Source organism: Equus asinus, chromosome 2, assembly GCF_041296235.1.
Source record: "Equus asinus isolate D_3611 breed Donkey chromosome 2, EquAss-T2T_v2, whole genome shotgun sequence".
NCBI lineage: Eukaryota > Metazoa > Chordata > Mammalia > Perissodactyla > Equidae > Equus > Equus asinus.
The window spans coordinates 189757361-189782677 of NC_091791.1; the positions used below are offsets into that span (position 1 = coordinate 189757361).

The window sequence follows — 25317 nt, forward strand, 5'->3', positions numbered from 1 at the left end:
GCTTTAACATCATGTAGTTTGAAATAATCTCAAAAGGCTGTATGAATGTGAGGAGTAATATAGTTCAGTTCAGTTGTTTGCTTCCTGTACATGAGGAGCTATGCTAGACTCTGGCAAAATAATAACGATGATAATAATAATAATAAAGAACTCATCTCCGATCTTAAGGAACTTTTAGTTTAGTGGTAAAGAGACATATGAGAAATTTTAATGCAATATGGCTGTTACCATAAATATACGCACCAGCAATATGAAGAAAAGGTAATGTGCAAAATTGAAGTCTCAAGAAAATTTTTCTAGGGGCCACATTTAAGATTAGGTCTTGTTTTTTTTTCATCTGTTTGTTTTTTAAACAGCTTTATTAAGATATTATTGAGGTATAATTCACATACCATACAATCCACTCATTTAAAGTTTACATTTCATCATTACTTCTTGGCCTTTTGGCTAAGATCAAGTGTAAAGTTTATAATCTATTTTTAATTTACAATCCATGTTTAATATATTCACACGGTTGTGCAATCATCACCAAAATCAAATTCTAGAATATTCTGGTCCCCTCTGAAAGAAATCTTGTAGCCGTTAGCTGTCATCCATCACCTCCCCTCCACCTCTTCTCCCACCTCACCAGCCCTAAGCAACAACTAATCTACTTCTGTCTCTATGGATTTGCCTATTCTGGACATTCCACCTAACCGCAAGAAGGCATTACGTGCTTGGTCTTTTGTGACTGGCTTCTTTACTTAGCAGAGTGTTTCAAGATTCATTCTTGTTGCAGTATGTACTGTTACTTCCCTCCTTTTTATTGCTGAATAACCTTCCATTATACAGACATGCTATATTTTATTTATCCATTCATCAGTTGATAGGTATTTGGCATGTTTCCACTTTTGAGCTACTATAAGGAATGCTGTATGAACAAAAACTTTCGTATAAGTTTTTGTGTGAACATGTGTTTTTATTTCGTAGGTCTACACCTAAGAGTGAAATTGCTGGGTCATATGGTAACTCTATGTTTAATTTAACTGTTTTCCATGGTGAATGCACCATTTCACATTTCCACTGTCAGTGTAAGAGGGTTCCAATTTCTGCACACCCTCAACAGCACTTTTTATTGTCCTTCTTTTCGTTTATAGTCATCTTAGTGGTTGTGAAGTGGTATATTGCTATAGTTTTGATTTGCATTTCCCCAATGACTAAAGATGTTGAGCATCTATTTCATGTGCTTACTGGTCATTTGTATATCTTCTTTGGAGAAATGTCTATTCAGATCCTTTGCCCATTTTTAAATCGGGTGATTTGTCTTTTCATTATTGAGTTGTAAGAATTACCTATATATTCTGTATACAGCTTCCTTATCAGATATATGATTTACAAATATTTTCTCCCATTCTGTGGGTTTTCATTTCATTTTCTTGGTCTTATTTGCAGCACGAATGTTTTTAATTTTGACGTAACCCAATTTACCTATTTTGTTGTTGTTGCTATTATTTGTGTTTTGGGTGTCATATCTAAGAAAACATCTGAGCTTAGGCCTTGAATGATGAGTCACAACCAAATTAAGAACAGTGGAATCTCAATCCAGGCAGAATAACAGAACAAGCAATGGCATGGGACAACGATACACTGTGAAATCCTCTTCTGTTCGCTTAGAACAGGGCAGATTCCCACAGAGCCACACCTAGTAACTCTGCACATCATCATGCCACTCTCATAATGTGCAATGCAGCTCCCAGAAGGGTATCATTAACACTATCCTAGTGCCAGCTGAAGATTAAGCTCAGTTAAAGGACTGTTTGTGCTAAAAGATGGCCCATGTAATATGAACATTTTAAAAATATCTATATTCCTTTAAATAATTTAAAAAGAATCGTGTGCTCTAATTTGGAGGCCTTGAGGCAAAGTCCACTTTGTATATCCTAGTTATTGTTCTGGATTCTAAATCTAGGGGCTTCAAGAGCTTTATCTAATATAATTCTATGAAAAAATGGTAGAAAAGAAATCTGCTCTTTCTCTGAGCCCAACAGCAGTTTATCTTTACTGCTCCTATAGTGTTGATGACATTCCTCCTCATCCCAACTATGATTAGCATCTGAGCTCATTGACATTCCCCACCACGTGCATTCTCCATTCATTTATCCAACAAATATGTATTTATCAGGTCTAGGTCACTGTGTGTAGGGTACGAGGTTGGACTGAAAGACACAAGGGCCAGGAAACCTCTGAGTCATAACACACTCAGAGTGCCCCTCCGGGATCAGGCTAAGGCCCCCTCACGGCCTCTCTGATAGCAAGTCCTTGTCCTCGTCCCCTTCCTGGTGTTGCTTCCTTCTCTGCTCTGCCCTGCCTCCTCCACTCCTCCACCAGTCTCCCCCATGAGCACTTCCTTAAGGAATCTCTTGCACACCACTCCTCACCTCAGGAATGCTTGCAGCTAACTTGATCTAAGACACTCTGATAGGGGATAAACAAGGAAAGTGATTTGCGATTAGGATAAACACGGAACAGGAGGGCTTTCCATCCTCCCAGGGAGCCAGACTTCAACAACTAACGGCACATTATACAATCTTTATCACCTTGCTTTGACTTGCACGGCACTAGTAGATGCTCCATAAATATGCGTTGGGTGAAAAAGTATGAATAATTAAATTAACCAACAAATGTAGAACCCATATAGCTATTGACTAATTGCTATGCCTTTGGTGGGGCAATACTGACCAGAGAGGGATTTCAGAGAAGAAATCTATTTCGTTGCAGATATCGATTAGTGGAAATTGAGTGTATCAATTGGGGAAAAGTATATAGGTCACTTGGACCTAATCTGGCAGAACTATGGAAAGTTTCTCCAACAGAAATGAGAGGAGCAAGAAAGACAGTGGGAACTGGACTGAGATGAATTAGCTCGGGAAGGCTAAATTCTTCGTGCTCCCTTCTTGAATGTTTTGGCAACAGGGCTTAGATGGCCTTGCACGTGCTGACAATCCTGTCCCCCCAGTTTGCTGGAAATGCTGATAACTATGAACCTCACCCTAAGTAAGTAATTTCTCCTTGTATTTGTGCTGCTGTGTGATAAAGTGAGTGGAAGCTGCACAGGACTGGCCCACAGATGAAGTGAAGAGGAAGAAAAGGACAGGCAGGGGAGTCACAGGCAGCAGCCAGCAGAGGGGGAAAGGAGAAAGGGAGGGAGGGAACGCTCAGGAAGCCACAGAGGTGGGTAAAGGCTGGAACAGGGAAAGGACAACCTCTCAGATTTAGAGGCTATGTGGCTGGAAGAATGAACACGGAAGACGAGAGAAGTAGCTGCAACAATAGCGAGTGAATTTTACACGTAAAATGATAGAAGCAATAATGAAAATGTGACTCTTGGAGGATGTTTTTATAAGGCCAGAAGGGGTACTGTAAGGCTGGCAGTGGCATTGGGAAACACGCCCCCTAGAGGTCCTCTGTTACTGAGAGTCCAGCTTCCATCACAACACTACTGGAGCCTAGAGACAAACTCCGACTTGCCAGACATCAAGGACCCCCAGCGAAATCTCAACTGGGCCCAAAACTCGGGTCCAGTCATCTAAAGACCTGCACGAAGGAATGAGTTTACTGAAGGAAGTATATATTAGGATAAGATTTTTTCTTCTTTTTCTAATCCTCACCAACCCCTTGGGAATACTATCTGTTTTTTAAATTTAAGTTATGGAATATTTAATATATGTACATAATTCAAAAGAAACAAGAAATATATCCAGTAAAAAAATAAGTAACTTTCCACCCCTGTCCTCTGTGCCCCAGCTTTCCTGCTTAAGGTGGTACACATTATTATTAGTTTTTTGTATATTCTTTCAGGGCTATTCCACGAATTTCTCAGACAAATGCTAGCACTCTGCTGTCCCACTTGTCTTGTCACCCTCTCTCCCTCCCCAGATATTTTGGGGGCAGTTTGTGGTCAGAACACATATGAAGACCTTATTTTTTTAATAGCTGCATAGTATTTCATTGCATGGTTGTCGAGTTTTTCTTTTTTAGTGGATCTTTTAATCTAGGTCCCTACTGTTCCACTGAAGTTGTTCCTATATTTTTGCTAGTATAAATATGTTGCAATGAAACATATAATATATACTATTAGAGACATATGTGAATATGTCTGCAGGATGAATACATTAAAATGAAACTGCTGTCAAAATCTAGGTGCCTCATTTGTAATTACACTTCCAAACTGACAACAAATTTAACAATTTATGCTCCCACCAGCAATATACGAGATCGTTCATTCCCTCATACACTTGCCGATAGGGTATTATCAATTGCTTTTTATCTTTGTCAATTTAAGACATTAACAGAAAGGTCTCCATTTTCCACTTTCATCAAGCTTATTATATTAGTGTCCAACTGAGCTAATTTTGGTCTGTTGAGGATACATTTGTGTTTCTTTTTCTGCCTCTTCACTGTCTTTGCTTCTCTGGAGTGGTAGCGCTTTTTCTTACAAACACTGTGCTTTTCTTTTGTTGAAAACATTAGCTTTGTTTTGGACCTAAATTGTAAATATTTGAATATTCTTTTCCAGTTTGACATTTGCCTTTAATTTAGCATCTTTCCCCAAACTTATTTTGTATTGTTGTTATTTAATGTGCTCAAGCATACTAGTCTATTATTTATGGCTTCACGGTTTCATGTCATCCTTAAAAAGGCTTCTTTACTCTGAGATTAAATAAAAAAATCATATTTTTCTCTAGTATTTTTGGGGTTTTTTTATGTTTAACTCTTAGATCCCTCCAGAATTCACACATGCACATGCACACATTCACAATTTTTTTCTTCTTTTTTTAAAACTTCAGATGACAAAGTTTATATTGCACCCTAGATATGGCTTCACCAGATAACTGCTCCTAGTATTTAATTACTCATCATAAAGAGGACTGGGGAATAATTATTCCAAATCCAAAGGCTTACTTATTCTTATAGATATTTTCAGGCATTCATCTATCTAATTCCCAAAAGAGAAAAATAAGTTAATTCTTGTGTATAATTCATTAAATATTGTATAATTTTAAAAATTTTATGAGTGTTTTACTGAGATTAAAAATAACATTTTCTAAACAGGATATCAAAAAGATATCTGCACTCTCATGTTTAGTGTAGCATTATTTACTAGAGCCAAGATATGGAAACAACCTAAGTGTCCACTGAATGCATAAAGAAAATGTGTGAATATACATACATACAGTATATATATATATATATATATACACACACACACAATGTGATATTATTCAGCCATGAAAAAGAAGAAAAACCTACCACTTGTGACATCATGGGTGGACCTTGAGGGTGTTTTGCCAAGTGAGATAAGCCAGGCAGAGAAAGACAAATACTGTATGATATCACTAATATGCGAACCTAAAAAAGTGAAACCCATAGAAACACAGAGTAGAATGGTGGTTACCAGGGGTCAGGGGGTGGGGAAACTGGGGAGATGTTGGTCAAAGGGTACAAACTTGCAACTAGAAGATGAACAGATTCTGGAGATCTAATGCACAGCATAGTGACGACAGTCCACAATACTGTATTATATACTTTAAAGTTGCTGAGAGACCAGATCTTAAATGTTCTCACCACTAAAAAGAAGTGCCAATGATGTGAGGTGATAGAGGTGTCAGCTAATGCTATGGTCATAACGATACCGCAATATATAAATGTGTCGAATCGACACGTTGTACACCTGAAACTTACACAGTTATATTTCACTTATATCTCAAATAAAAAAAAAAAAAACATTTTCTAGATGTTTAGCTTTATCTGCTTTAAAATGTTTTCCAGGCTAAAACTCTGACTGCCTGATTGCAAGCTCTGAGCTACAGGATTCTGCAGGCTCAATCACGTGTCATCTGTGAGCTAAAACTAATCCAATACCACTGTCAATGTTTGTCATAACATCCTGGAAAGTAAAGAGAATGGTTTAATGAGCCCATATATACCCATCACACAGCTTCAACAAACAGTTTGCCATTCATAGCTCCCCATCCTTCCTCTTACTCTTTAAAAAAAATCATTTATTTTTGTTTCCTTGAAGTGCCTTAAGCAAATTCCAGACACTATTTCTCCACCTTCTGTAAACACTTCATTTTATCTCTATCAGATAGCACATTAAGAACACATAACCATAATACCATTTATTACACCTTGTAACATTAATGAAAATTCCTTAATATAATACAAATAACCAGGTTATGTTCAATATCCCTCAATTGTCCCAAAATGTCCTTTTAAATAGACATTTCTTCAGTCAGAATCTGGAAAAAGTCCATCCATTGCACAAGGATGATATGACTGTTAGGCAGCTTAATCTGGAACATTCTCCCTCTCCCTCCACCCCATATCATCTACTAGATAATCTTTCCTGTACATTTTCCTGCATTCTGTATTTAGGTGATTGCATCCTGGTGCCATTTAACATTGTTTTCTAACTCCGTATTTTCTGGAAATTGCTAAAGTCTTCATTGTTAGTTGAACTTCATTCTTAGTTGAACTTCAATTGTTAGTTCTAGAGGCTTCATTAAATTTGGGTTCATTTCTTAATCTACTTGGGAACAGAGCAAGAGTCATTCACGGCGGGCACTGTGTACTTCCTAGTGCTTCTCATGAAGAGGTTTGGAATATCTGGTTGTCCCATTCTTAGTCAGGTTAAGACTGAGCAGACGGTCCAGGTGTTGTCATACCGATCCATTCACTTTAAATTTCCTCAACATATATCACCTCACAATTTTAGCAGTCATCTATGATCCCTGCTCAGATCTATTATCTTTGGGTGGTTGCAAAATGATGAGTGTTGAATGCTCTAATAATTTCAACATGTGTTAGCTGAAATTCATCTTTAAAGAAGACATTGTCTTCAAGGAGTACTTGCTTACCTTGAAACACAGTATATATGGAAAAGCAAGGAAAATGCTCAACTATGATTTTCAGAAAAAAATTTCAGAAAAAAATTGCAGAAAATGAGTGTCTTAGCAAATTCTAAAGGTGACAATTATGTTTTCATTGGTTTACTTATTTCATTTTGTTATTGTTTTTTTTTTTTGGTGTGCTATCATTCTATATTCATAGATTTTGATAGCCTTGACATTAATACAGTCATTTTGGGTTTCAGGTTATTACTTCTTTGACCAGTGGAAGACTTTTCCAGCTGGTTTTTGTATCCTTTGAAAATGACCCTAAGTCATCTTTGATCATTTCCTTGTTTAATGCCCAGAATAAAATCTAGGCTCACCTTATATATTTCCTGCCCCAGGCCAGGAATCAGCCATTCTTCCAAGGAGATCTAGTTCCATTCACTGGGAAACTGAATTTAGAAATCAAAATGCAGGTGCTACGAGTGTTCTTTACTCACTGTGCTAGAACTTTTCATTAGATTGAGCTAGGAAATGCCTATATTTAGAAAGTGAAAAATAAACCATGAGTTTATATTGATATTTCCAACTAAAATTAAAATTACAACGTTTTCATTTAATTGTCTGAGTATATATTTACACATCTTTTCTATTATATCCGTTAATCTATTGTATTAGTTTCCTATTGCTGCTATAACAAATTGGCATAAGCTAAGCTTAGAGGCTAAAAACTACACGAATGTATTCTCTTACGCTCTGATGGTCAAGTCTAAAATGGTTCCCAAAGATGCATTCTTTTGGAGTTTCCAGGAGACAATCTGCTTTTTTTTTTTTTGCTTTTTCCATCTTCCTGCAACTGCCTACATCCTTTGGATCATGGCTACCTTCCTCCACCTTCAAAGCCAGCAGCATACCATCTTCTCTCTTCTCTGACCTCCTGCTTCCCGCTGATAAGGACACTTGTGGCTAGATGGAACCCATCCAGATAACCCAGGGTAATCTCCCAACTCAAGATTCTTAACTTAATCACACCTGCAAAATTCCCTTTGCCATATAAGTTAACATTCTCAGGTCCCAGGGGTTAGGGCATGGGCATCTTTGGAGGCCATTATTCAGCCTACCACAACTATTAAAAATATAAATACCTTCAAAGCAAGAACAAAAATAATAACAGCAGCATTATAACTAAAAAAACAACTATTGGATGCAATTTAGTCTCTCTTTGCAGTTCGCCCTGCCTGCCCCCGTGGTTGACACACCTCCTAGAACATAATCTGAAGACTGTGTTTTGAAATCACTTGAGAGAATTCTTCTTTGTGTGCTGATTCCATCAGCTTGATACTGACTTGGTTTAATTTGCTTCCATTTATCTTCAATTTTTAGGAATTAAAAAATGATTTAGCTTGTTTTGGAGTTATATAAAATACACGGTTTCAACATCAAAAATATAAAATAAGATACAGTCAAAGATATCTAGCTTAATCTCTGTCCCTTTATCCCTATTCCCTTCCATTTCCTAAAGGTAACTGCTCTCATTAGTTTTTGTTTTTCTATTGTTTATTTCTAGAAATATCAAAAGTTTGGATAGAGGTAAATAGATATAGAGATAGACAGATGATAGGTAGGTAGGTAGATAGATAAATAGATAGGCAGATAGACATAGAGATCTCAACCACAGCATCATCCAGTGTGGTCCATGGAGATCTTCCTCATTTCTTTCACAGATGCCTAGAGTTCCAGTGAATGGATGTACCACATCCTATTCTCCAGTAGTGTGAAATCTGAGGTAAAGATTCAAATGCATTTTCTTTTAGAAAGACAAACTTTGTGCGAAAACTACTCATTAAATAATATATGTTTTATCTAATGATTTTTAAATACTTCCTTTATCTTACACTGTTCATTTACATATATGGTTCTTTTCCAGGGCTTTAAAATCTGCTTCATTGGTCTGTCTATTCATGCAATAATACCATGCTATTTTAATTGTTATTTGTTATAATATGTTTTAAATATGGTAGGGCAATTCCTCCCAAGTTAATTTTCTTTTTTAGAAATGTTAAACTACTTTTGCTTTCTTATTTCCATATAAATTTTAGAATAATCCTGCCTAATTAAAAGAAATACTGTTGATGTTTTTATTGAGATCATAATAAATGTACATGAGAATAGGCTCTTGAGAGAGCATCCTCAAGGGCCCATGAGAAAAAAACAAATGAGCTCTGGGATTCAGACAGAAGATCGGGCATAGGTGTCAAAGACAGTGGTAGCTTCAAGGAGCAGCACACGCTCTATGTAGCACTAGCAATTTGGGTAGTAATGATGTTAGCACCTACATTAGTGCCTAGCATTTGTCAGGCACTGTGCTCAAATTCCTTACATATCTTATTTAATTTAATCCTCATAAAGACCTTTTAAGGGGGAAAGTCAAGACCAGAACCTAAATCCATCTTTCCCTAAAGCCACTATTGAACCGCTATGCTCCGCTCTGTCCAAGGAAGCAAATCTAAAATGATGTCTCTATTAAGTATGACTCTGTGTTAACTGTGCTCTGGAAGAGAAGTGCCTCCAAGGACCAGTGACTGTACTCAGTAGAAGGACCTCTGTGAAGGCTGGTCTCCAGGAGCAGAAGGATCGTCCTTGTGTGCTGGAGAACAGTGCCTCTGTGCAGAGGAACAGCGGTGCCGGCCTGACCGTCCCATGACTTCTGTAAGGTAAGTTAATATCTAGGAGTCACATATGCCTGGAGTCTAAGGGATATTCTGGTAACACACACGAGCATCTATGGGGATTTCCCAGAATGCATCACTACACAAATCTATTAAATGAATGGCCCTCAAACTTTAAAATGCATCAGAATCATCAGGAAGACAATAGAACATATACTGCTGTTCCCTACCCAGACAATTTCTGATTCAGTAAGTCTGGGTTGGGGTCCAAAAATTTCTGTTTCTTAGAAGTTACCAGGTGATGTTGATGCTATTATTTCATGGACTATAATTTAAGTTGGATGGTCTGTACGTGTGCATATCCTAAAAAGGGAAGAGAATGGGTACAAATGTTTGAAAATACAGGGTGGTAGAGTGAAAGGAGTGAGGGGTCAGCTACCTAGTAATCTGGTCTCTGTCCCCAGCAATCTGGGTGGCCTTGGCTTAGTCACTTAACTTGTCCAGCCTCAGTCTGCACTGAATGAATTGCAGGGGAAAAGATAAGATGTATTCAAAGTTTCATCAGAGTTGTAAGATTTAAATAAAAAATAATAAGGTGACCCATCCTAAAGAAATTAGATGTATAGGAAATAAGATTGTCCTTGGAGAGGGCAGTTATAATTAATTAAGCACAACATTTCAGAATAGAGATCTGCAGAGTCAGCATGATGAAGGCAGATTGTTAGCATACCTCCAGGACCTGACTATAATGTGATGGAATGTATTAATATTAATATATCTAAAGAAAGAATGTGCCAATCAAAACAGGAATTGGTCAGTCTTGGGAACAGGAAAACAAGCTTTCGGGAGGACAAGCTGACAAGTAGTACCCATTTGGGAACTGTCTGAGAGAGGAAATCTCCAATACTGCACTCAAGCCTTTTGGTTTCCTGTCCCATAATAGATGAGATGGCTTTCAGCTGTCTCGGCTGAAAGTCCTTGCTCACCAATGTGATTTCTGTTGGCTTCTCGATTGGCTTGCCTACTGGGAGAGTGACCCTTTTAGGGAAAAGCAAGGTCCAATCGATTTGCCAGTGCAAGTTAAAAAAATTAGCATTTTGATCATAATTTAGCTTTATCTGTAGCTTACCGACACTGATCTACAGGTGGAATAGTCTGCTATAATCTGCAATTGCATCTCTCATCATAAACGCCTCACCTGATTTTTGTACTGTTTGTATGTGAATCGATCTTTTTGAGTTTGGAAAAATGCAAACTCATCCCTAATCTGCTTCTATTGTGTTAACAAAACCAGGCTTATGAACCTGAAAAATGAGTATTAGAACCTGGAGTGCCCTTATTTACCAAGGTAAATGCCCCTTTGAGGATAACTGCCTAGAAAGCGAGCCAGCGTTCCCCAGGTGGTACATCTCTCCACTGTTGTGAGGGCTGGCTGTGGCCAGTGTGCCCACAAATCCATTTTTCAAGTGTTCCTCTGCTCTGCTCTGTATTGTTGGCAGGGGCTAAACACTTGCAGATTATGTTTCCCAGACTCTCACTGGTCTCATTCCACGGATTGGAACTGGCGCGAGACTGAATGACAGAGGAAGAAAAGCCAAGTACTTCTCCCTCTCCTCAGCCTTTTCTGGCCCCAGTGTAGCTCCTTTCCTACATTAAATTTCCTCAGTTTTAAACTCAAGGGCTTTAAATAATCAGAAGGGTTCCTATTTTCCTTGTCCAAGCCCAACTTGAATACCATGTGACATAAGAACTCACTAGTAACTGCAACCATCTGTTCAAGAAGTGTTAAGTGTATGTCCATAGTCACACACACACACCCAGATTCATAGTCAAATCCTATAAACCAATGAAAATTTCGGTTTGTGCTTTTTTTCGTAGATTATACTAGGCATCCATGTTAAGTAGGGATAAGCCAAGGGTGTGATTTACTGTGATTGTAAGGATCAGTCAGAGGAAATCAAAGTCCCAAGCAGATAAATGGTTGTGAGGGCAGTTGTAGACTTAGATGATGTCTATGCCTAGTAACAAACTAAATGTGGTTTTCAATTTAATCTGTGAACATAGCAAATCACTAGAAAGCTGGTCTAGAATGATGAGCAATACTCACACTGATAAACATAATGTTACAAGACATCATCGCAGTATTGGAGCATTTGCCAATTTTGCTCACTAACACACTGGCCAAGGCAGTAGCTGGTTTCCAGGCAGGAGATCCAAAGATGTGAGCAAAAGTACCGATGACTCGCCCATCCTATTTCATGCATGCAAATTCCCTCTGCTTGGGAAGGAACTAAGTCTACCGTTGGGCTTTCTGTTTTGCACCATATGAACAACAGAAGCTATGTTCCCTCAAAGGATTCTAGTAAAATAAACCAGGGCTGGCTCACAATATGAAATTGAATGTGTCTTAGCATACACTTTTTCAAACTCTGATCTACTTTGTATCGATACTGATTTTTTTTCCCTTTTCTGATGAAAACCAGACTTCCATCATGTCTATATTATTTAGACAGAGGATTATGACTTTGTATTTTGATTTTAAGCAACAAATTTCAAGCAATGAATTACCAGATTTTTGTCTGATACTTTGTGAATGTGCTCCAGTCACTTGCGATGCCAGTGTTTCACTGTTACATCTGTACCTAAAACTAGGTACTGCTGTCAAAAGTGGCAAAGAGGGTTCAAAGTTAGAATCTCCTCTGACTGAGGGCTTTAACAGCTTCATATTATTGAGTCCCATTTCCCAAGTGTCTTTAAATCCTTGCTGGGTAGTAAAATGAGAAGCCACGTTAAGTCACTAAGACCACCAAAGGGAGCATTGAACGTACGGCTGCACGTGTTGAGGTGTACGGCTTCCAACAGTGCCCACACACAGGAATCTGGAGCTCCCTTAAATGCTTAATTCTAAGAGGAAAATGACACGTGCACAGGCAAACACCATCTAGTATTTATAAAAAGGAACAGAATTAATTAAAATATTGAACAACTAGCCTAAAGCGATAACGCCTGCCACGTTCACTCAGTCAATAAATAACTGAGACTTTCTGTGTGTGAAACTCTCATGTTTAGGGTCCCCTATATTTTATTCTCCAAAGCAGGACACTTTTGAGGATTGCGAGAGGGGCAACAGTCATAAACCAGGACTGTCCCAGACAAGTCATGATGATGTCACTCTAATGTGGTGGTAATGGGAATGCAAGACCCATGCCTCATTTTATAGAAGTTTACAGTCTACTGAGAGAGACAGGAAAGAAAAAAAAACAATATGACTACTCTATTTTCTTATTTCTATCATCATTACCATTATTATTATTCAAGATTTGTTTTCAGGCTTCCCTTGTATCATTTTATTTCATCCTTAAAGAACCTTACTATACAACCACTACGAAGATTGCCGTCTTCTGCATAAGGAAAACAAGGGAGAGCGAGGATAAGTAATGATCTGCATTCACAGGGCTAGAAAGTGGAGAAGGTGGGATTTGAAACTGCGCAGTTGAACTCCAAAGCATAAAATCTCGCTTACTCCCCAGAGCAGCATTCTATGATGTATTATGATAAGAAGTGGCTGGATATTCTGGGACCACCTAGAAAGGGCACTTAAGCAAGCCTCTGACCAAGTAAGGCTTTCAGGAAGAGGTGACGAAGAAGCCAATTACTCAGATAGCCAAGGGGAAGGGATGTGAACAAGTGGATGGGAGAAGAAATAGAAAATCAGTAGGTAAAGTCCAGTAACTGTCTTCAAGATTAATGGTGCATCATAGTCATTATATATACAGTTCCCTTTAAAGGTGGCGCAGAACACACCCAGTGAAGGCAGGGACTATCTAATTTAAAAGAACAGATAATATACATTTTGAGTTGAATTGTGTGCCCCAAAAAGAGATGGTTAAGTCCTAACTCACCTCAGAACGTGAACTTATTTGCAAATAGGGCCACCGCGGATGTCATCAGTTAAGATGAAGTCATACTGGAGTGGGTGGACCTGTAATCTAATGACTAGTGTCCGTGAAAAAGGAGGAAAATACCACATGAAGACAGACACACAGACGTGTGACGAGAGAGGCAAGACTGGAGTGATGCAGCTGAAAGCCAAGAACACCAAGGACTGAGGGCTACCATCAGAAGCTAGGAAGAGGCACTGAAGGATTCTTCCCAGAACCTCAGAGACAGTTTGGCCATGCTGACAGGTGACTTCAGAGTCCCAACCTTCACAACTGTGAGAGAAGAGATTTCTGTTGTTTTAAGCACCCAGTTCATGGTACTTTGTTACCGCAGCCCTGGGAAACTCACATAACATACAATCATGCAATTCAGCTTCCTGTACAATTTTGGAAATAGGGAACTGTTTAGGCTAATATTAGACATTTGCTGATATAGAATTTACATATCTCATGAAATGTGTTCACGTGCATTTTATATAGTAACGTATGTAATGCTTCTGTGCTATTTCAGAAAACTCTTTGCAAAATGATCTGTAAGTTTGGTCAGCTGTAGCCCATCGTCTTGATGGTACTATGAAGAGCTATTCAAAATGTCAGTTGTTCTGATTACATGGTACCAATGCAAAAGATCCCTTAGATTTGGGACCATACTGCAGACCTGGATGCCTAAAAGTTCATCTCAATAAATACAGAATTTCTATGGCACCCACAGAGAAGGCACTAATTAACTACGGATTTTGTTCTGCTCAAGCTGATCCAACATCATTTAATGATTTCTGCCAAAGGCAAGTAAGTAAACAAGGAGGGGCCAGGGTGTACAGATAATGTTTCCTCATGTACCTTGGGAGACAGAAAAAGGAAGAAATCAATGTTTGCTGATGGAAAAAGATAAAACTGTCAAGAGAATAAATGCTGTTTTTAGGATTTTTTAAAAAACTTTGGCAACAAGAGAAAATCAAAGTAAAAGATTAACAATTCCTTAGAAAAAGGGGTTGATTGAGTCATTTGTAATAACTGTTGCCTCATTTTTCAGTCCTGGAAATCACATTTTATAAGCACTTTTCTTGTGTAGCATAAGTTAACTTTTTCAGATCATAGAAAGGTTTTTATTCTGGATTGATTTTGTTTGAAGCCTCTCTGAGCATTTCAGCGTAAGGCTCTGTTGAGCTGAATTTGGAATAGACGTGCCATGTTTACAACCGGCACTGGTATCGACTATTAATTACCACTAACAGGATATCCTTTAGCATAGAAGTGGATAGGCGCTATTTTCTACAATTGTAATTGAAATTATTAACTTAAACTTCAAGTTTCAATATTTTAAAGTCAATCTAAGGAGTGCTCCATTAGACTGGAGTTGGAAAACTCACAGTAAATCGAGTTCTCTTAATTGGCATCTTTAACGTCCTGGCCGGAAGTGAAGAGGGTCGGTAAGATACTGCCATAATAGCCTTCCTGCTATATTTTGCAAACGGTCGGTCGTACGACCATAAATGATCATTTACAACAGATTGACTATACATTCTGGATTTATCTTTATCTGTACATATATGTAAACACATATATGCATATGTCTACACACAGCATATATAGAATAGAAACTCAAAGAAATCAATTAATTAGATTATCATTCCATCATGAAAAAATTCACTTCAGACTACATTAAGGTATTGCCTTTAGATTTTGTTGACAGCTCAATAATGACTCAACAAAAAGATTAAAAACTATATTAAAAAACTGAAGAAAAAACTATATTGTGGGATATCTACCATTTAGAGATCTCCCCAATTAAATAATTCATATCTGAAAATTTGTCAAGAGTAGCATTCTTCTAACAACAAAAATGCAAAATCCAATTCATTAATGTCTATGTAACTACCCAGAACTTCTGTATCAAAAGAATTGCGGGTACAGCCTGTGGCCGAGTGGTTGAGTTCTCTCACTCTGCTTCAGGGGCCCAGGGTTTCACCAGTTCGGATCCTGGGCACTGACATGGCACCGCTTATCAGGCCATGTTGAGGCGGCTTCCCACATGCCACAACTAGAAAGACCCACAACTAAAAATATACAACTATGTACTGGGGGGATTTGGGAAGAAAAAGCAGAAAAAAAAAAAAGAAGTGCAACTGATTACCTAAAAATGATACATTTTAACTATGAACAACACATCCACTAGGTTCTCAATTATATGGTGATAGGCAGTACTGATTTCCTTCTATCTTCTGGAAATGTCCTGATAATTTTAAAATGCTTATTTCACGTCAACTGCTGTAATAAAATAATGGCTATGATCTTATCACTTCTATCTATAACATTTTTTATTAAAATATGTAGATTTCAAAAGGAGACATCTAATTTCAAAATTTCATGTGATTTGTATATCAATTATTTGACTCTGTTTTGAGATCCATTTTCTGATCTCTGTGAAGATCCAGTTTTGACCATAGGAGGCAAAGTTGTCATAACCACATAAATCCTCACTCTATATCTATATTGCAAATCTCCATCACATGAAATTCTTTGTGCATGAACTTGCACACTTTCAATGCTTAGATTTAATTCAAGTAAAAGGAGTGTTCTTTAAGAGATGAGGAGAATAAATTAGGAAAATATAGTCTAAACCTAGGCTAATTATGTTACACAAAAGTCTTAAGAAGTCAAAGCAAAATTTGATTGAACATCATTCCTTGGCTAATGACTTGTGGCTTTCCTTTATGAGTCTTCAGGAAAAGTGAAGTACAGAAATTCTGTATCACAATTAAGCAACGTAAGGTCAGCAGCAGGGAAGAAGAAAGTAGAGTTAGGCATATAAATGTACTCTTCATTAGGTTTGAGTCTAAGAGACGGGTACCGTCTTATCCTGCGAGTGCCCCAGGAAACAAAGTCAGAGACAGGAATTACAAGTAGACAGTTTATTTTCAGAATTAATCCCAGAGAAACAGAGTAAAGGATTGGGAACAGAGAGACAGAGAAGAAGGAAAAACCAATACAACAAAATGTTATTGTACTAGTCATTGCTGAGAGTGACTGGGGCTCCCTTCCATTGGGACCCTCCAAAGAGCCATGTAGAATGTGCCACAGAACTGTCTGACCAAGGGGGTGTATATCAACAGGATCCTTCTCCTATTGACCACACAGCTAATTTCTAGAGAGCAGTTCGTACTCCTTTGTAGAGACTTTAATCCTGCTCCAGAATCTAAAGTTCTGTGCAGTGACGATTCCTTTAGGGGTTAAGAAAGAATCCACACATCACCCTTCGCCAACACCAAATCTGCTAGATGTCGGACTGCCTGAGCAGCAAGCAAGTTTGCACCAAAACCGAGACTTGCTGCAGAGCCCTCTTTTATTCTGACATTTACTTGAAACTGACAGCCTTTAAAGTTACCCGATCAAGTGTCTTGGAGTAATATTTCCAAACGTGGTATATGCACCCCTAAAATCCAAAAAAAGCCTACCATACGCTCGGCCTCTTTCCTAGTGGTAGGGCTCGTGAGGAGCAATGACTTTTTCATGACTTTAGATGGAACTGTCCTGGCAAGCCCCAGACAACTGGACTCCAAAAATCCTCACCAATTTGACAGACCACTAAAATTTTTAGTTATTTCTCACTCTCTGATATACATCTGTCTTACTATGGCATCCAGACTACCTACTACTTCCTGTTCAAAAGGCCAAAATGACATGATGGGATCCGCATAATGGACTAATATAATGTTCTGTACATCACTGAGACAATTGAGTATCCTGTGCTCTATAGTGTTACAGAGAGCAAGAGAGTTAACCCTGATTGATCCAGGGCAGAGCAGCACATGTGGACTGCTGTGCATTCCACATAAAAGCAAACTTGCAATTCTCCTCCCTGATGAGAACCGAAAAGCATTCGTTTGTCAGATGCCTAGCTGCATACCAGCAAGTGTCTGAAGTGTGTTGACTTGTTTCAGTGAAGACACCACATCTGGCCCAGCAACAGTGTTGGTTTGATTGTTCACCACAGTCCATCATCTGCCATAACCTACCTGGCGTTTTAGGAACCTTATTATGAAATAAATTGGACAGATGGAGACTACCACGCCTTCATTGTCAAGATTTTGATGGTAATACCTCATCTCTGAAATTTCTCGCGGGATGCAGTGTTACTTCTGATTTAATATTTTGGGAGGGACAGTTTTATAGGATTCTGCTGAGTCCATCCAACCATAACAACGTGATTTACTCCACATGTCAGGTAACCAATATAAGGATCTGTCAGCTGCAAAGTATGTCTGTCTCAATTACGCACTTGCGAGTCTGGAGAATACCTGCAGACACACTCACTTATCTGGGCCAGGAGTCTTTTCATCATGTGGTTCCCGCAGGCCCCCAGTCTAACTATGTGAGCATTACAAGGCCACTGATTCCAGGGCTGCTCAGGCTCTGTACCTTCAAGAGCCCTCAAAAAGCCTCAGTATTCCTTTCTACAGTGCCAATTGCTATGACAAACGACCATAAATCCCTCTGGGGAATCATTCTGATAGCATTTTTTATGTAAGTTTGCAATGATATTGCTAGATTCTATCTCAAGGAAACCTTCAAACAGTAAATTCTGGCTCTGTGAACTAGTTAGGTCTGGAAACTGGATGAGTGATTGTGATTTTCTATTATAGTGGAAAATATCAACCTCCTCTTCACTAGGTGTCATTTTTGTCTGTTTATATGAGTCAAGTACCACTCTAGTCAGCTACCCTTGTTTTACCCCTAGATACACCACAATCTATTATCCATCACCACAGAATCCCATAGATAAAGGCAGTCTGGCGGCTGCTCTGATCTTGCCACTCATTACATTATTTATATCCACATTGAGTCTGTCGGTGAAATGTTACCACCCAACTTCTGCCATTTCAGAATCCCGTCATCCCATTCACTTTAGAGATCTTAGTTCCATGGCAGCTTCTCCCACTACAACCCTGGTCTGCAGAAATCTGTTACCTCTGAACTTCTCAAAGATGCCAGTGCCCATCTGACCAGTATATTTCTTATAGTGACAGAAGAGTCCTTTGGGAACTCTCTAAAAACAAGTCTCACATAATAAATCTGTGCTAACATTTCCCCTCCCTGAGCCTTCTGAGCCCTTCTTCAATATTCTGCAAAAGCCGGTCCTGTATCTCTGCTTCACTTAGTCACCAGTAAGTCATCCTGGTGTCTAAATGTCACACAACAGCATACTAGGACTGGGTCTAGGTATTCTTACAGATAATTAGACACACGTCATGGAAGTGTGCTTCCACCTTAAATCTCCCCGGCCCAACACCATCAAAATCCAGTCCCATATTACAGCTAGCTCAAAATCCATTAACTCCAGCCAGGCACACGGCAAAGATCAACTCCAGTGGGAAAGGCAGGAATGCCCCACCTACTCTAACAGGTTACCTGCAATCATGTAGTGACGACAGTACTAGTTTAGAATGATTAAGTTTATAGAAGAAATCATCATTTTGTATCAACTCAACCACAAATATGACATGATTTACTAAGTATTTACTTTTTGCAAGGCACGCTACTAAATGACCTACGTGTATTACCTCACGAAGTACATTGACTAACACCTTTTGAGCAAGTGTCTGGAATGAATGATGAATGTTTCTCCTAAGTGTAAAGATTTTCCATGGAATTAAACAAAAGATGAACTCTGCAACAACTGTAAATAGAGTCAGATTTCCTAAGGAACAAAAACGACTCTCTACATTCATGAGGATTTTCATTAAATTTTTAAAAAATTCTTTGGTTAATGCTGATCTACTGGGATTAAAAAGTATCAGCAGTTTTAGAGTCTATTAAAGTGTTGAACTAAAAATGGCTTTCCATATTCTATATAAAAATCAACGGAAAAAAAATATTTGAAGGTATGACATCAACCACCAGAAAAACTATAAGTGCTTCCTCCTAACCAAGCTATGGTAAGTACACTAACCCATGTAACCATGAACTTGATAAAGATGTGTATCCCCAAGAGATGAGATTTTATGTGTGTGTGTGTGGGGGGGGGGTGTATGTGTGTGCGGGGAGAGACTGTGAAGGTAGCTATTGATAGGAAATTTGTGACTAATAAATTTTTGGATGCTTGTCCTAGACCCTTTCCCACTTCCTATCCAAAGATTCATTGAAAAATATTAGTTGTTTTAGTGTGAGAGTCTCTCACCTGATGTAGCAGACAGATCCAGTCTAGATAGATTTATCACAGATAAAAAGGAAATTATATTGAATTCTATAAACCATGAGAAGGAATAAATGTAATATTTGATGATCTCTGATTTGATAGCAGATTCTAATTCTGCCCATTTAATTGGACATAAATCCAAAAATCTAATGTCTGTTTTTCATGTGTATGCATTAATATCATTGTAAGAAATTTAATAGACTGAACAAGGAAAAATAGATGGAAATACGAAGCAAGATAGATGAAATACTTGCAAAGGTCAACACAAAGCTGGCACAAATTGTTTCAAACTGCAGAACCTGTTACCAAGGTTTGCTAAGATTCTCATTACGGTAAGATTATCACTTTAGAATCTGCAGAGAAGACTGACGAAGATAAAAACATCAATAACTCTTCAACAGTCTTGACAGTCAAGAATACATTTTTACAGCAATCAAATGACTGAATATGATCCCATTATAAAATTGAAAAATGGTCTTGCCTTATTTTTTTAATCCAAAAAGTGAATACTCCCTAGAAATGAGCTGTAATAAACCAGTGGACAATTTTAATGCTTCTTAGATTTGTGTTTTGGATATGCATAATTACTTTTAAGAGTGGCTTTCAAAAAATCTTAGCAATGAAAGGTATTATTCAAGAGAAATCTTACCCAGAAAGCCAACATATAAAATACACGAAAGTAGAGATGTTTAGTTGATGTACATTTTTATCTTTTCTTTTTTTGTTATTGAAAAAAGGAGAAAAGGTCAGTATTTTCCAGCTTTCTAAATATGCATACCCAAGTTTGTCATGAAAACATATTCAAAGAGCCTCACATTATACTGGTTACAACAGAACCGCTTTCCTGTCGGAGAAGTCTGAAACTGGCAGAGCGCCCCACCACAAAGCTCTCCGTGAAAGTCGGCCTCACTTTCTTCCACACCATTTCATTGCAAGAACAAGAACGATGCAATGTCATTAAAAGGCCAGCATTCATTTGGGTGGGAGGGGGGCAGATATGACAAGGTCATTTTCAAATTTATAGAGAAGAGGCCAACCAAGGAAATATTGAAAAACAACCACAAAGGAGTGACTTGCTTCGTGGTATATCAAAATATATTATAAAGCTATTGGAATTAAAATAGCGTGGCCTGGGACAAAAAGGGCTAACTAGAATGAGAGAAGAGAATAATGCAGTTTCATTCATGATAAAAACAGCATTTTTAATGTTTGGGGTTTTTTTAAAATATTTTTTCCTTCTTCTCCCCAAAGGGCCCCAGTACATAGTTGTATATCTTTAGCTGTGAGTCCTTCTAGTTGTGGCATGTGGGATGCCACCTCAGCATGGCCTGATGAGTGGTGCCATGTCCACGCCCAGGATCCGAACCGGTGAAACCCTGGGTCGCCGAAGCAGAGTGTGCAAACTTAACCACTCAGCCATGGGGCTGGCCCCACGTTTTTAATGTTTAATGTTAAAAATTATATAATGCTAAAATGTTTTAAATGTTCTCATCACAAGAAAAAAAGTTTGCAACTATGTATGGTGACAGATGTTAATCAGACTTACTGTCACGATTATTTCAAAATACATACAAATATTATACCTCAATTATATCTCAATTTTAAAAAAAGAGAGAAAAAATAGCATTTTTACAGTGGTAGGGTGGAATGTTGACTATCCTGTTGGATTATGGCAGAGGGAGAGAACGAGAAGAGAGAGAACACTAGACTAGTATTTCATCCTATGGACAAAACCATTTTCTGATGATTAAATCATCAAATACAGAAATAACTATAAGCTGTTAGCAAAGACGCATACAATGCAAGATATATGGATATGAAGGAGACCTTGCTGAAGTATGTACAAAGTTTAGAAGCCAAGAATGAAAAGATTAAAATAATTCATCTTCTAAAAACAAAAACTTCTGAATAAAAATAAATGCAATATTAAGACAACACCCTAGAAGGTAAAATTTGCAGCACACTTATCAGATATTGAATTTATTTATGTAGTATATAAAATATATATAAAGTCCTCACAGACCTACAGGAAGACAAGCAGCAAACCAGTAAGAAAATACAAGTAGATAAGGACAATCAATAGAGAAGATGTACAAATGATTGATACATTTGTACTTCTGTGGGAAAATGTTCAAACCGACTAGTGATTAAGAGAATGTAAACTTAAGCTACACTAGAGTGTAATTTACTTTCTCCCACAAAATTAGCAAAAATTTAAAAATGATTCATTTGTGCTAAGGAAGCAAGTAAAAGTCACTTTCAACTTTGGTTCAATGATTCCATTTTGAGGAAGGAAACTATCACACAGCAATGCTAGCATACCTGTAACAAAGATGTACACAGACACATACACACACCAAAAGTGTTCCTTGAATTATTGTTTGTAATAGTGAAAATCTGTAAGTAATTCAAGGTTCAACAAAATGGCAGCAATTATATACATTTAGTGCACACAGAAGTACAGTGCAGCCTCTGTGAAGACAATGATCTAAGTCAGTGGCCCTCACACTTCAGTGTACATCAGAATTCCCTGGAGAGCTTGTTAACCCACAGATGGGTGGCCCTAAAGCAGGAGCTTCTGATGTGATGGGCCTGAGAATTTTCATTTCTAACAAGTTCTCTCCAGGGATCACACACTGAGAACCAATAGGCTGGATCCACCCTTGCTGATTTGGACACATGGCCAAGTGAAAAATTCTAGTCATAGACTACTACTTTTCATTATCTAATTTTTCTTTAATTAAAATGAAATGAACATATATAATTATATCTACAGAAATGCATTGAACAAGAACTGCAAGGTAATACACTAAAGTATTTAATATTTATCTCTGGGAAATGTGTGGGAGACTGAAGGGGAACATTCATGCTAAATTCCCTATCGTTTAAATCATTTACATTTGTAATTGTAATTGACATTATGTGTCAATATAAGGCTTATTATGTGCCAAGGATCTATACGTGTATATGTGTGATACGTACATAAAATATGTATGTATACATTTATAATAAACATTTAATACTCAAAAGGAACCTATGATATAGATAAGAAAACTGAGGCACACAGAGCAGGGAAGTTAAGACCTTCCCCAGGGCCACACTGGCAGCCATTGTGGACCCAGAGTTATCCCCAGGCAGCCCATTCCAGTGTCATGCTCTCACTACTGCATTGTACACACCTCCCTTCAGTTATTTTATTTTCTTTGGATACATCAATACCCTCAGGCCACTACATATTGCCAAATGATATATTTTGAAAGAAAATGTTAAAGAATATAGAGGAAAAAAAAAAAACACGCTGCCTTAGAATTCTTCTGGAAATGGAAACCTTTCTGACTCTCATTGCCACAGGAATAGACAACAGATTAAGAAATCTCCTGAGGGATAAATGAGGAACATCTCTCTTCCACTGCATTTCCAACCATCATCATATTCAGATTAAACAAAGCAGGAAGAAAGTCATTCCAGCTTCATGGAACCAGCCAAGAAAATCATCACCAGGACCAGCGGGCCACAGCACGCCCTTCAGTATTCGGCCAGGGTGCCAAGGCCCAGCTGTTGTGCCAGCCTTCCTTATACAGTTTGTTGACAAAGAAGAGGCCCAGTTAATTTTTCCAAACAGCAATACAAGCTGAAACAGATTCACCTGCAAACACCTGAATTACTTCTCGGTGTCTGCACCTAGAAACGAAGAAATAGCGATACTGAAACAAGAAATTTTTCTTGGGATCAGCACACATTGAAATGACTCCATAAATGGAATTGCTTAGGAAAAATAAATAATCTAATCCTTTGTTTCAGAACTTATTTTGGATTAGCCAGAGATGAAAGACTGCACTCCAGATGTGAATCACGAAAGGGAAGACGGATGGAGAAAATAAATTTCTAATATTAAGGAACATAAGGATGGAGATAGAGGGAGCAGAAGAGCTGGGATGACGTAAAAGCAGACATAAGAAGTTACATTTTTAACTAAAATTGGGAGTTCAGAAGATGCAGAATTTGGCACATTCAATGTGGGAATAATGGATATCTATGAGTCTTCTCTTGCCATAAACAGCCTCTCTTAAAGCAACTTGTGGCTTTTTTTAGGTTTGTTTGGACCCTTCTGTTTTGATCCCAACTTTTTGATTCTGGAATTTTTATTCTATGCATGTAAATACAAAAATTATAATCAAATTATAACAACATTAAATTTTCTCTGAGATAATATTCTCAAATTAATGTTATTTTTTAACTTTAGTAAAATTATTTTCACTGGACTGCATTGTTTTCTGTATAAATTTTAAAATAAAAATGCTTTACATATCAGCTTCTTTGCCGATATCAAGTTTTAACAATTTTTGCTTGTGTCCGTGTACGTTCAGTTCTGCAATCATTTTTACTGCCAAGTCTAATTTATATTGGGTCAAATTTTGTAGAACTCAATTTTATTAGGACAATCTATTCTTAAATCAATTTTCAGTTAACAGCAAATGTTATAATTTGCAATTTTACCCACAGTGAATTTTAATATTTTTCAATAATTTTAATAATTATTTTTTCTAGATTACTTTTACTGTTTTGTATTTTACCAACACCATAAGTTTTATAAAATATATTTATCAGTTCAGTTTTAGTCACGGTCTTATGTATCAATCTATTGCTTCACTCTGACAGTTCATATGCTTATTTTTATTTGTTCTTCAGGGTCAAAATGGTAGGGTCAAAGAGTCCTTGGTATAAGGGTTAAAAATGGCAGAAGCAAAAGACAAGATTCACAAAATCTCCACATTGCTCTTTACTTTCACCTTTGTAGTTGTGTTAGCTGGATTTTTTTTTTCTGTAACACAAATACTTAAAATATGTAACTTTGTCTACCAAATGAGACTTCTTTTCCATCACAGTGTTTGTCTTGAATACCAACGCATATTTTGAACTAGTCAGGTTAAATATATGACACTAAGAATTGGCAATTGATTAAAACATCCCGAATATTCTGTATCCAAATGAAATTTTTACATCATAGATACATAGTCTACCTACATTACCTTACAGCCTATAAAGCACGATACCCTGTACTTATACCCTATATAGCTAACTTTGTCTTTCACTCCTGGAAGCTTCTTCTTGGATCATCGTTTATAATTCTAGTGCCCTTTGAAAGTCTCAAATTCGGTTCCTGCTATTAAATTAGTTTATGAAAGCTGTAGCTGATGACTCCGTGAGCCTGAACGCATACAGCATCTGCAAAATTTGTTTTTCAAAGTTTCCTATGAAATATAATGACTAGGAGTAAGGAAAGTGCATGTGACCTCGCACATCACATTCTTCAGAACAAATGCTTGCTCGGCTGCAATTATGTCATCATGAACTCATGTTTCACATTCTAAAATAAACTCATTGCCATATGAATTGTTATCTTACTGAGATATTTTTGTAGTTGTCTTTTTAACAGCTTCCTAGAAGTGTTTTCCAAATTTCTCACAATACCCAAACAAAAATTTCTTTTTTCATCTTATCCATATGAATACTTCAAGCTAGAATGTTCAGCAATCACCACCCTTATCCTGCATTGCACACACATGTATTGAATTTCACACACACACACACACACACACACACACATTTTTAGGTAAATCTTCTACAATATATGC

The 25317-nt window shown here is 37.6% G+C and overlaps 1 protein-coding gene across 1 annotated transcript in view; it reads right to left on the reverse strand.

The window, feature by feature from the left end:
- The window catches only part of MDGA2 (MAM domain containing glycosylphosphatidylinositol anchor 2), a 780771-nt gene that overhangs the window by 423277 nt on the left and 332177 nt on the right, over positions 1–25317 (reverse strand).